Source organism: Cynocephalus volans, chromosome 8, assembly GCF_027409185.1.
Source record: "Cynocephalus volans isolate mCynVol1 chromosome 8, mCynVol1.pri, whole genome shotgun sequence".
In the NCBI taxonomy this organism is placed as follows: Eukaryota; Metazoa; Chordata; class Mammalia; order Dermoptera; family Cynocephalidae; genus Cynocephalus; species Cynocephalus volans.
Genome location: NC_084467.1, coordinates 135,798,212 through 135,810,833, shown reverse-complemented (window position 1 = coordinate 135,810,833; position 12,622 = coordinate 135,798,212). Strand labels below are relative to the sequence as shown.

Genomic DNA, 12,622 nt, shown 5'->3' with positions numbered 1-12,622 from the left:
AGCTGTTACCAAACTCACCCCAAAGGACAGGACTTCCTTACCCATGTCTATACATGAAGATTTTTATTTTCTCCTCCCTCCTAAACAGCACAGGTAAGTTGTTTTAGCAAACTCCTTGGTCCTCCCCCCATTGTTGCATCAGACTTTTACCCTTCCACAGTCATGAAAACCTTTTCCTCAATTTGACCCATACTATCTATTCATTTAACGAATATTTGCTGAGTACCAAATATATAGTAGGAATGAAAGAGTAGGGATACAGCAGTGAAAAGAACAAACATGGTTTCCACCCTCGAGGAGTCCAAAGGTTGATATTCAACAAATTTTACATATAGGATGAAAATTAGGAAAAAGTATGGTGCTATGGGAACATAAAACAGAAAGAACTCATCTAATCTGGGAAGAAGAGAGGAAAGTGTCATTTGAGCTAAGACCTAAAGGGCAAATAAAGGAGTTAGCTAAGGGTAGGCAAGCAAGACCTTTCAAGGGAGCAGGAAAAATATGTGGAAAAGTCCTGAAGCAAGAAAGAGCATGACATAGTTTAAGAAACCAAAAAGTCTAATGTGTTGGAGAAGAAAACTGATGAGAGATGAAGCTGGAGAAGCAAGGGAACAAGATTATTCAGGGTCTCTGACATGATCGCATTTGTGTTTTAAAGGATCGAGTGTCGGTCACACCTCTCTTACACCCTTGCCCTGGTTTTCAGAAAACCAATAATATAGCATCTATATCACTTTATTACATCCCTTTAATTTGTCTCCTTACTATACTGCAAGCTTCTTAAATTTCTTAAAATTTATGAATATCTTTATTATTTACTTAAGTGACTCAAGTTTTATTCCAGTGTCCATTTTACAATGAGGTTAACTGGTATCCTGTAGAAAAACAAGTTGTTTCATGCAAAAGCTAAAGCATACATGAACAATAGTGCTTTGTTCAGACTAATTTCAAATATCATGAGGAATAAATGAAACTATATTTGACATGGTTCTATTTGCATCATGTAAAATATAAGTGAAAGCTCAAATTGATAATCAACTTCTAAAAGTTAAAGATGACTCTAACTTGTCATCAGAAAATGGAAACACAATTTCACTAAAGCTACTAAATGATATAAAAAGAATTCTGTTAAAATAATATAAATAAAAAACAGAAGCACCTATAAATCAAATAAGGATGCAACTTTAAAAATTTATGTGACTGCTTGATAGCAAACATGATCTAAAGTCAACAACCGGAGTCCACATTTCAAAGTATCACCAAAATATCCACCTCATAAGAGAAGTACAAAGATTCATACAAAACTAACAGCAGCCAGGAAATTACATTAACCATTTAACTTTCTCTCTTGTCAGGTAGGTTTAGAGTTCATAGGGGGAATGGAAAAAGAATGAAACAAGTAACTTCTAGAGTAAAGGAGCCATAAGAATATTTCACCTGTTCCTGAATCTCCTCATCAAGGTTTTCTCAAGAAACCTCACCATCAATTATACTTTCTCTCATGTGTATCACCAACCTCCTCCACTCTGCAGGATTCTTCCTATCAGCAATTTATACTTAATCAAGTCTTTTACCTAAAAAATAAAATAAAACAAAATAAAAACTCCCTCAACCCAGCACCCTCCTTCACTACTGCTTTTTCCTTCACAAACTTCTCAAAAAAATTGAGTATACTCAAGTCTCCATTTAGAGATACTTTTCAATCACCCTTCAAGCAACTCCAGTGTGGTTGCAAAGACTTCTTCATCTCCAAATTTAATGGATATTTTCAATCTTCAACCTACTTGACCTCTTGGCAGTATTCACCAGTTGATCACTCTCTCGTAACACTCTTTTTCCCATGGCTTCTTTATACTACACACTGATTTTCCTATTCTATTTCTCTTTCTCAGTCTCCTATGCTAGCTTAGTCCTTCTCTGACTAGCTTTGAAATCTTGAAGTTCAGGAGGGTTTGACCTTAGGTTCTTTTCTTAACACTATACTCTCTCCCTGGGTGACCTCACCCTTGCCCAAGGCTTCAAAAACCATCTATATGCCAATGACTACCAAAACTCCAGTCCAGATCTTACCTCTGATATCCTAATCCACACATCAAATTGCTTATTCAGAAATCTCAAAAGCACATCAAACTCCGCATCTATAAAAGCCAACTCATGATTATTCCCAAAAAACAAACGAGATATTCCCTATATGAGTCATCCATTTGCACAAGCCAGAATCATCTACAAGAAGAGGTGATCTCAAGAAAAGGTGGCTGTGTAATCTGTAAGGTCCTTTTCTACTTTGAATTTATAATCTATATCACCAGTTCTCAAAGTGTGGTCCAGGGATCTTTGAGGTTCTCTGAGAGCCTTTCACGGGTTGTCTTTGAAGTCAAAACTATTTCTAACAATATTAAGACATAATTTGTCTTTTCTACTCTCATTCTCTTTTGAGTATATAATGGAGTTTTCCAAATGCCACATGATACATGATATCACAACAGATTAAATGTAGAAGCAGATAAGAGAATCCAGATGTCTTCTATTAAGCCAGACATTAAAATGATTTGAAAAATATCAAACTGCTACTTTTCTCAGTTTTTTTTTTTTTTTTAGAAAATATAGTTATTTTTCATTAAAAAATGTTAAGGTCAACATGTAATGTGTTTATTATTTTAAATAAATTAATAAGTACATTTGAAATTTCAAATACAGTAAATATTGATACCTCCCACATAAACAAAAGCTCTTAGTATCCTCAGTTAACTCAAGTGCATAAAATGATCAACACCAAAATGTCTGAGAAACACTGATCTATACCTGTGATATATACACAAATAAGATATATGATGACATTTTTAAATAGCCTATTCTCAAGAATCTTCTAGCAGCAAATTTTCCTTTCACGTTTATTCACAGTGCTCTCATTCAGTCACATAGTCCCATTCTCCTCAATATTTACTGGGCTCCTACTATGTGCCAGGCGCTAGAAATAAAAGATGAAAGAAACTACTTTGTTCTGGCTCTTACAGAGAATATTTTCCATATCTTTGCTACATTTCAGTTCTCTCAACTGTATTAGATCCTATATAATAACCATCTTTGCCTGAAACAGTCCTACTATCTATTCTCAACATAAAATGAACAAGCGGTAAATTTAGTAGGAACCAGGCTAAGAAAAGTAGAAAACATTCCAGCTCTAAGTCAGACCTATTACATTGTTCCAAGTCAACTCTCAGAACGACCAACACTCCCATAATATACAATCACCTGAGAATTTAGCCTTACTTGTTTTTACATTTAAAATGCAAACCTCAAAAAATAAAAATAAAAATAAAAAATATAGTAAAATACAAACCTCAACAACTACTTTTGCAAAAACAAGGCTGACTTATACTGCAATCCAGGAAATCCAGAAGAAACTATGTAATGTTTGGTACTAGTATGGCCTCTGCAGCATAGGAGACAGGGTGAGGATACCAGAGAAAACAATGTCCCACATTGATATGAAACAAAGAGCTAAACTAGAGGTACCTGCAGTGTTACTTAAAGAGAGTTGAAGGCAAACTAGACCAGGAATAACCAAAAAGGGAAGATGAGGGGCCGGGGCGAACCCTGTAAGTGAGCCTATACTTTGCTTACCCACTATCCAGTTATCCTGAATACTTACTCTTCTAAATGTATTCCCAAAAAGGTGTCTTATAGTTTTCAAGTCAGGATTATTTTTTGCCTTAAAGTATAAAATTTTCACTATAAAAGCTTCCCTGATACACAAACTGTTAATACTAGTTAACTCTGAGGAGCAGGAGTGAGGGGCCAGGATAAAAAGCAGATTTTTCAGTGTATAAGTTTTTTTAGTTTTTAAAAAGCAAATGCAAATGCCCTTATCACTTTTTGAGGGGGAAAAAACAAGGATAACAATTTTTTTCAAAACTTTCCTTCCATATTAAATAACTCAGCTAACTGAAAGGCTGTTTAAGGAAATAAAAACTAATTTTTCTTTCATTGGAAGTCCTTACTGACTCCTTGACAGTATAATTGCTTCCTCTTTGTGGCACCACAGCACTTTATCATTCTTCTTTCCCTTCTGTACTATTACTTACATAACGGTCCTGCACAGGATGTGGGGATGTTTTATTCCTCTTTATATCCCTAGCCCATGCACAATACACGGCTACACACTAGGTGCTCCACACCCGTTTGCTAAACAATGGTCCCATTGATAAATCTCAGAATATAATTCTTAAAAGCAAACAGGCAAAAAACCACATATGAATCCAGGTATTTCACACAATATGAAGAGGTTAGCCTTTCTAAGCAGAAAATGTCTTACTTATATGGTAACATGAAAAAAAAAGAAAAAATAAAATTATATGTGTACATATATATTTCATAATTTAAAATAATCCAAAGCTAAAAAGAAATTCTTTAATAAAGTACTCTTATTGTATAAATTTAGACATGAAAATCATGAATGAAATGAAGCCTATTAAGTTGCAGCCAGTGCTAATGCTCATGAATAATTTTTAAGCCTAGTTTTAAAAAGGAAAAGTACCACAATTCCAGCAACAGCTTCTACAAGTCCTCTTACAACAAGAAAAACTGTAAGTAGCTAAGTTAAAAAAAAAATTCACCAAAACCCAAACTTATCAAAGATAAATCAGATTCTTCTGTTTGCAAAAATATCCTTCCATCTGTAAAATAGGATAGATCTCCTTTACATCATGTAAATATTCATCATACAAAAATGTAGTTTCTACACAAATTTTCAGAGATGCATCAACTGTATAAAGTATAATCTAACTTCATTTATAACTAAGCAGAGAAACGAAGCATACTAACACTGTGGAAATTAGAGGTCATCTAGCCTCATGTTTTTCAAATGTGTAGTCACAATCCATCAGTAGGTCAAAAAGCAACAACAATTTGATGTGCTGAAGCTAGCATTTTTTAATGAAACCAAACAGAACTGAATATCAGGATATTGAAAATATCAGGATATACTGAAAGCAGAAAGGGGATTTTTTTAGTGAAATTTTGTTTCATTTTGTATATAAATATATATATATGTATAGCATGTCCTCATACATACTCATATATGAAAATATATTTCTTACTGTGGGTATCCTGAAAAGAGTTTGAGAACTTCCCAAATATTTTCAGTTCACAGAACCTTTAGTGACTCAGTAATTTTTTCATGGCTCTCCTTGGCCAAAAAAAACCCTAACAGTTACATTTATTAACTAGTTAGGTCCATACAACCTAACATGTATTTATGTCCTAACAACATAGCAGTTTGAAAAACACATATAAATTGAAAGAAATAATTTTTATTACTAAATAACCACAATTACTTATTAATGGGATGTGTGTACCTACTAGACATTCTACAACTTCACAAACATTGAAATCATTTTGGACACTGCCACCTTCATTTACTGTACCACATTGATTTTTGCATAGTACTTGCTTTTTATCACAGCAACCTCCTAAAACCTAGTTTTGTTTTTCATTTTATTATTGTATGATTCCATTCATATGAAACATCTGGAATAGGGATATCCACAGAGACAGAAAGTAGATTAGTGGTTGCCAGGGGATGGGGAGAAGAGGGAATTGGGAGGTATGGGCTTTCTTTCTGGGGTGATGAAAGTGTTCTAGAATTAGATAGTGGTGACAGTTGCACACTGTGACTATATTAAAAACCACTGAATTATACTCTATTAAATGGTTAAAGTGATGTATATTATGTTATGTGAATTTCATCTCAAAAAATAAAAAGTAAAACACTTCCTAGGGGAAGCCAAGTTTGAGAACATCTTACATAAGGTAACGTGAAAATGTGCTCAAATATTTGCTGTCAAGATGATGCTGTTGACCAGAAGTTTTCAGCTTCAAATGCACATTGGAATGACCTGGGGAACTTCAAAAAATACTAATGCAGGGCCGAGCCCGTGGCGCACTTGGTAGCGTGTGGCGCTGGGAGCGCGGCGACGCTCCCGCTGCGGGTTCGGATCCTATATGGGAATGACCGGTGCATTCACTGGCTGAGTGCCGGTCACAAAAACGACAAAAAAAAAAAAAAAAAAATACTAATGCCTGATACCCCCCAAAAGAGTCTGATTTAATTGTTCTGGGGTGTAGCCTGGGCAAGGAGGTTCTAATGGGTAACCAAAGTGGGGGCAGTGCGACTATCATGAAGATCAACAGGGGAGTTAAAAACCCAGCTCTTTGAAGACACATTGTCATGGAACAAAATGTAACACAATCTCATGTATACCACCTCAAACTGGTAGTTTGAGCAGTGTCCCACAGATGCCAAATATCCCACAGATACCCCACAGCTGTCAAATATTATGTTTCCCTTGAAATTTTTCAAATATCCCTCAGTGCACATGTGAGTTCACTATGGTGCTCCAAGGTACCCCAATGCATAATTTGGGAACTCTGGGTTTAAGAAACACTGATCTTGCCCATGGGCTTACTTTGTAAATAAATAAGACCAAGGTAAAGGGGTTTGGATCCCCTTACCACTGGCTAGCTGCCAAAAACAAACAAAAAAAAAGACTTAAGTTCATAAAGCTAGCAGGTAAGTATGTTTATTAGGGATTTTGATAGATTAGCTTTAACCTTCCATTAACAAAAATTTTGAAACAGGATCTAATCATGTGATATTCTGTTGATGAAATCTGTAGGTCTATAAAAACTATATTAAAAACTATATCCAAAAATACATTTATATAATAATAGAAGAAAAATTCTCCTTTAATATTTTCTTTTTTTAGGAAAGTTTCCAAAATTATAAGAGAGGGACTTACAATGAAACAATACAAAAGTTTCTAAAGCAAAGAAGGAAAGTCAACCAATCCCCCAGGGATAACACAGGTAACAGTTTAACATTTACCCTTAAAGAGCTTTTTTATGGACATAGAAAATCAAAACAAAACTATGTTTATTTGCCTATTTATTTTTTTATAAATCAGATCACATTCTACAGTGTAGTGTAACATTTTTTTCACTCAATATTATATCATGAACATTCTTCTATGTCAGTACATAACAGTAATAGCAAACACTTATGTGTTGCTTACTGTGCTTACTTAGGGCATACATATTAACTCATTTAATTCTCACAACAGCCCTGTAAGGTGAGAACTATTATATCCAGTTTATAGATAAGTTTTAAAAACTTACTAACGGTCACAACTAGTAAGTGGTGCAGTTAGGATTTGAACCCAGAAAGTCCCCTACATGCGCTAAAGAATATGCTCAGCTGCTTCTCATGAAATAAAGACAGACATCTCAAAACCTGTTAACTGCATAGTACCTCACAACATAAATATACTATAATTTTAACTATATATTCCCCTACCAATGGATATTTAGGACATTTTTGTTACTTATAAATTTACTGACATTTATTTATAATGCTAAAATGAACATTCATATAGATTTACTAAAGTGCTCTTGTGTTAAAAGTTATGTAACAAACTCCTAAAAATGTAATGATTCCATCAAAGAAAATGTACACTTTCAATTTTGATAGGTATGCCAAACTTCCTTCCAGAAGGTTGTTCCAGTTGTACTAATTTATAGTTCCAAAGACAGAGGAAGTGGTTGAGATTCATTTGTAAGTTAAATATTTTTGATTCATGAAAAGAGAGGCCTATTTTGACTTCTTAATTAATACTCATGTAGAAAAGACTGCCAGGTTGATTACAATTATCCTCTAATTTGACAATTACCCAACCCATTAAACAAATGTACACTTAGCAACTATACAGTGGATTCTTCCTCCAGTTATGAAACCAATTATGGGTGAGATATTTCCCCATATGATTTCCTGTTTTCTTATACATAAAATGTGGGATTTGGACTAGCTGGCTCTTAAGATTTAAAATCCCAATGCTGTGATTAAGAAGTGACTTAAAGTTATAAGTACTCTAATTATAGTACTAGTTTAACAGGTTAGGGTCTTAAAGCTTCTATTTTCTTTAAATTACAATAAGTATTGCAAGAGCACCTAGGCAAATCATTAAAATAGCCAATAAAGCTTTCGGGATCCACCTGTGGCTTATTCTCAGTGGCTTTTTAATCCCAGGATGTCATTCCCCTGCTATCTAGCAAATTTGAACATACCTCTGGAGTGTATTCTTAAGAGCTGAAGTGTGCCTAGGAACTAAGAACAAGTTTTTTGTTTTGTTTTTAAAATATTATCCTGGGACCACTCTTTAGCCAATTTAGTCAACTAATACTTACTGACTATCTTACTATATGCTAGACACTGGGTGCAAAGAAATGAATAAAGGATTTCTACCATCATGGAACTTACAGATCAGATGAGAAAGGCAAATAATAACCCAAAATATCCACAAGTAAATGTAAAATTACACTTACAATGACAATGAACAAAAAACAGCAGTGCAGAAAAAAAAAAACATGCAATCTTTTGATTACTGTTTGGTTTTTTACTATCTGTGACACTAAAAATTGTTTGACATGGAACGTCAATAGGAAAACTATTTCACAACTTGCCCCACTCTACAAAAATAACGGTCACAATTGTAGAGTTAACTTTTTAAGTCATCAGTTGTCTCTACAATAAAATCACCAAGATTTTACTACTTTTCTGTTATGCTACTGATCATGTGGCTTGAATATTTGTTTTATATAACCAAGAGTATAAATTATTTGAAGAACCAAACTGAAAATGAAAGTCAATAAATTAACCAGAATTTCTTAAGAAACTTGTTGAAGCAAAAAGTACATATAGAAGTAAAGTGGTCCATTATAATAATTCATGACTTGTTAATAATTAACATGTTATGAAAATACTAATGTTTTTAAAGAACTGACAATCATCAGCAAAAGGATCAAGTGGCATGTAAAAAGGAACAAAAATGCTATTTGTGTTCTACAGAAATTCTATAGAATTTCTTTTAAATTTTAAAAGAATACTAAATGCCAGAAGTATCTATTTTAATGTTTAATTTAAAATAAAATTAATTCTAGATTATCTGCAGAAATGAGTGGCATTTAGTATTCTAAATAAACTTCCTTGTGTGTCAGTTTTCACAACTGCAAAATAAAGACATTTGCCAAACCTACCTCACAAGATTGCTATGAAGTCTAAATACAATAATGTATGTGGAAGCACACCAAAAAATATAGTTATTTTAGACAACAGCTTCGTTTTTGCTCCCACTATAACTTATAGCAATCTGACATATAAAAGGACTTCATCTCCTTTCTTCTGCCCATGATATGCTGGAAGTGTTATAAAATGGGCCAAAGACTGGCAATCAGAAGCAGAAGAAAAAAATTCAAAAACTTCATAAATTGATTACAACACAGAAGATTGATTATTCAAGTTTTAACCCTCTTACATAACATTACACACCAATATATCTCAGAGAATCAGAGAAATTCACACATGTATGAAACTGTTCACATATACAACTCACCATTACCACAAACACAAAGTTCTGCTACTGACTGTGAAGATGAGATGATACACATGTACTTATCCACACATACAATGTATTCTAGCTTGACATTTATTTTCTGATTAAAGTATTTTAAATTTTATGTAATGACAGTTTAATGGTTCAGATTTATTTTATTACATTGAATGGAGTTTGTGGATTTAACACACCAAAATTAATTATTTGAACTGGGTTTGAACTTCTAGTATAGGCCTAACAACTAACTAATCCCCCAAAGTCGTAATCCCATGTTAGCAGCATGTTGCCTTGTTTAAAAACAATATCTTAAACTAAGATTTTTAAACGGAGGGCAGTTTTTAGTAATTTATCATTGCTTCTACAAAACTTTTCAGGTTGTTACTACATCTGCCTAAGACAGCCTTCCTTTAAAACCCTTAAAATGCAGGGCAGGAGGTATCGTTAACATGGCAACATTAACGACTTCTCCAAATTCAAAACAAGGATCACCATCAAAACAAAACAATCAGGCGGAGTACATGGATATTGATCACTATTCCTGACAATCTGTTTTTCCCCATATGAAGGATTGGGTACTTCATTAAAACCACACTGAAATCTATACCTATGTGCGATACTTCCTATCTGAAAATTTAAAATCCAGGCAAATTCCAACCCATACCTATGACATTAGCTAAATATTACTTAGCATGCTGGGCTGCATTTAAAAGAGGGCGGGGGGTGGGGGGAGAGGAGAATGCTGACAACTTCCAAAGTGTAAAGCTTTTTAAATCTCCCCCTAAATCTTTTGTGAATGAACCGGTAGACAACATTCAGCAGCTGCTTAACCAGAGCAGATCAAAGTTTTCCCTATACTTGAGAATGTTATCCCCACCGAAAAGGAACAGAAAGTGGTCATCCCTGCCACTGAAGCCAGTTCCCCGGAATCTCCCAAAATAAACCTGACTTCCAAACGAAGAAGGGTCACTTCTCCGAAGACCAAAGGCGAGAGGTATCTTACCTCTTGGCGGACGAGGAGGGGCGAGGGAGGGGGAGACACTGGCAGGTAAGGAAGAAAATTCCGTATCGCCAGGCACCGGTGGGACCTGAAACTCATGTCTCAGGACTGCCTTCCCCGAAAAGCCTCAGAACCCAGGGAGGTTCCCCGAGAGGGACGCTAGGCAGAGCCAGGGCTCCCCGCGCCCCGCCCCGCCTCTCTCGCCGCCACCGGGCACCCGGGACCGCGGAGAGAGGCAGCTGAGGCTGAGCGAGAGTCCGAGGTCCCAGCCAGGTCTCCCCGCAGCTCACCTGAGAGTGTCGCCTCCGCCCTCTGCTCCCACGGTGCATCCCGCGGAGCCTGGCGGAGGGTGCAGTGACGCCGCCCCAACCGGCCCCAGGGCTGCCCGGCCTGGCCTCCCCGCTCCGGGGACGCACCGGGTGCCCGTCTCGCACCGGCTCTGGGATCCGCGGGTCTGCAGAGAAGGAAGGAGAGGCGGAAAGACTGCCTCCCCTCCCCCACAGCGAGCCACCCCCTGAGCTGCGGCTCTCTGCAGTTCCCTCTGGCGCAAGTCTGGCCCCGCACCCCCGCCCGGGAGTCACTTCGGCGGTGGCGGCCCAGTCGCCATTACAGCCCAACAACTGACACGGAGGAGGAGCGGCGCCAGCGGCAGCGGCTGTGGCGGCGGCGCGAGGCAGGGCGGGAGCGGTAGGGCCCAGGCAAACCTCGCGAGAACTGTGCCGAGAGGGTTCCACGGGAATGCAACTTTCTGTTAGGGCCCTGTTGAGTGTGGCCAAAAGGTGAGCGCGAGAGAAGTGGAGGAGGGGAACCGCAAGGAAGCCATGTTTGGTGTGGCGAAGTATGTGCCTTGCAGGACTTGGGAGGAGCCACAGTATATCCGCAGAGGAGAACGCCTCCCTTCCTTCCCTTAGTTGGGCCTTCTCGCTGCGCATTTCACCCCGGGCCGAGAAAACAAGCTGGGGATTTGACAAGAATCAGCTCGAAGTCTGGAAACGGCGTCTTTTGAGAGTTTACGATGTTTCACCAGTTGTCCAATTAATCATCACCCCCGTCAGTTTCAGAGTAATTGCAGTTCTGCGGCTGCTGCAGTGACCCAGTGCTGTCACTGTGGCCGTTTTATGCGTGAGGGTTGCCGTTCTGTTACCGTGCACTCTCTCTAATGGCTGAAGACTCCAAAGCAAGTAAAAGGGAATTTCCACCCATTAGATATTGGCATTGATATAACGGTGGTTTGAGAGACCTTCTGTCGTCAACATATTTTACCATATTTTTGTCGTCCGTCGTGAATTCCATCATCTGTCAAGACTTGGTTTAAAGGACATTCTGCAAATGATGCCACCTTCCGCTAAGTGCTCACTGCACACAAGCTCTCCACTCCTCACTTTTCTTCACTTTCTGTACTCCGACATTTATTGACCCAGAGACTGTTTTTCATGTTTAGGTATCTTTAGGAGTTTAAGGTCTCTATTATCTATCAATACCCCAGTAGGGCTTAGCATAGTAACTAGAACATTGTAGGTGCTCAGTAAACGTTGAGTAGATCTTAATAACAGCAGGAGGCAGTAACGTCCCTCTTTGTGGGGCCTTACGCTAAGTGGATAAACAAAAGTCCTGCACACACGTAAAGTGTATGTGTCTCCAGGAAGCTGCGCTGGAGGGAAGAACAGGACCTGTGGTATCCCAACGGTGCAAGTGATAGCAAAAAAATAAGTAAGTAAACCAAAAAATAAAGAAACAAAAATGAAAACCCAACATGAAGGCGTTGGGCTGGCCACTTAGCTCAATTGGTTAGAGCACGGTGAAAAACACCGAGATCAAAAGTTGGGATCCCCTTACTAGCCAGCACCAAAGGAAAGTGTTATTCAGTTTTCCCCAACCTTGCTATGTAAAGCAATGGGATGGATGCTTTTCGTATGTTATTTTACTGAATGTGTACAACCACCTTATTAAGTATATTCCCTTAAAAAAAAGAAAGAAAGAAATGGGTTCTGAAAAGCTAAGTAATTTGCCCAATAGTATACCATCAGTAAAAGTAAGATACAAGATTTGGGATTGCTGTTACTCCAAAGGTTATTTATACTTCTCCACCTCCATGCTACTTCCTGGGCAACAGAGAAAACACCAAACGTTTCTGTCACTGTCCCAGAATAATGATACCCTGGTGCCAGCCTACAGTGCA

At 37.5% G+C, this 12,622-nt stretch overlaps 1 protein-coding gene across 1 annotated transcript in view; it reads right to left on the bottom strand.

Annotated features, from left to right (window-relative positions):
• The window catches only part of CEP350 (centrosomal protein 350), a 165,457-nt gene extending 154,411 nt beyond the window's left edge, over positions 1-11,046 (bottom strand). The window contains exon 1 of the mRNA XM_063103904.1: positions 10,734-11,046. The gene's annotated coding sequence lies outside the window, so the exon portion shown is untranslated. The remainder of the gene's footprint in view (positions 1-10,733) is intronic.
• Between the last annotated feature and the right edge of the window lie 1,576 nt (positions 11,047-12,622).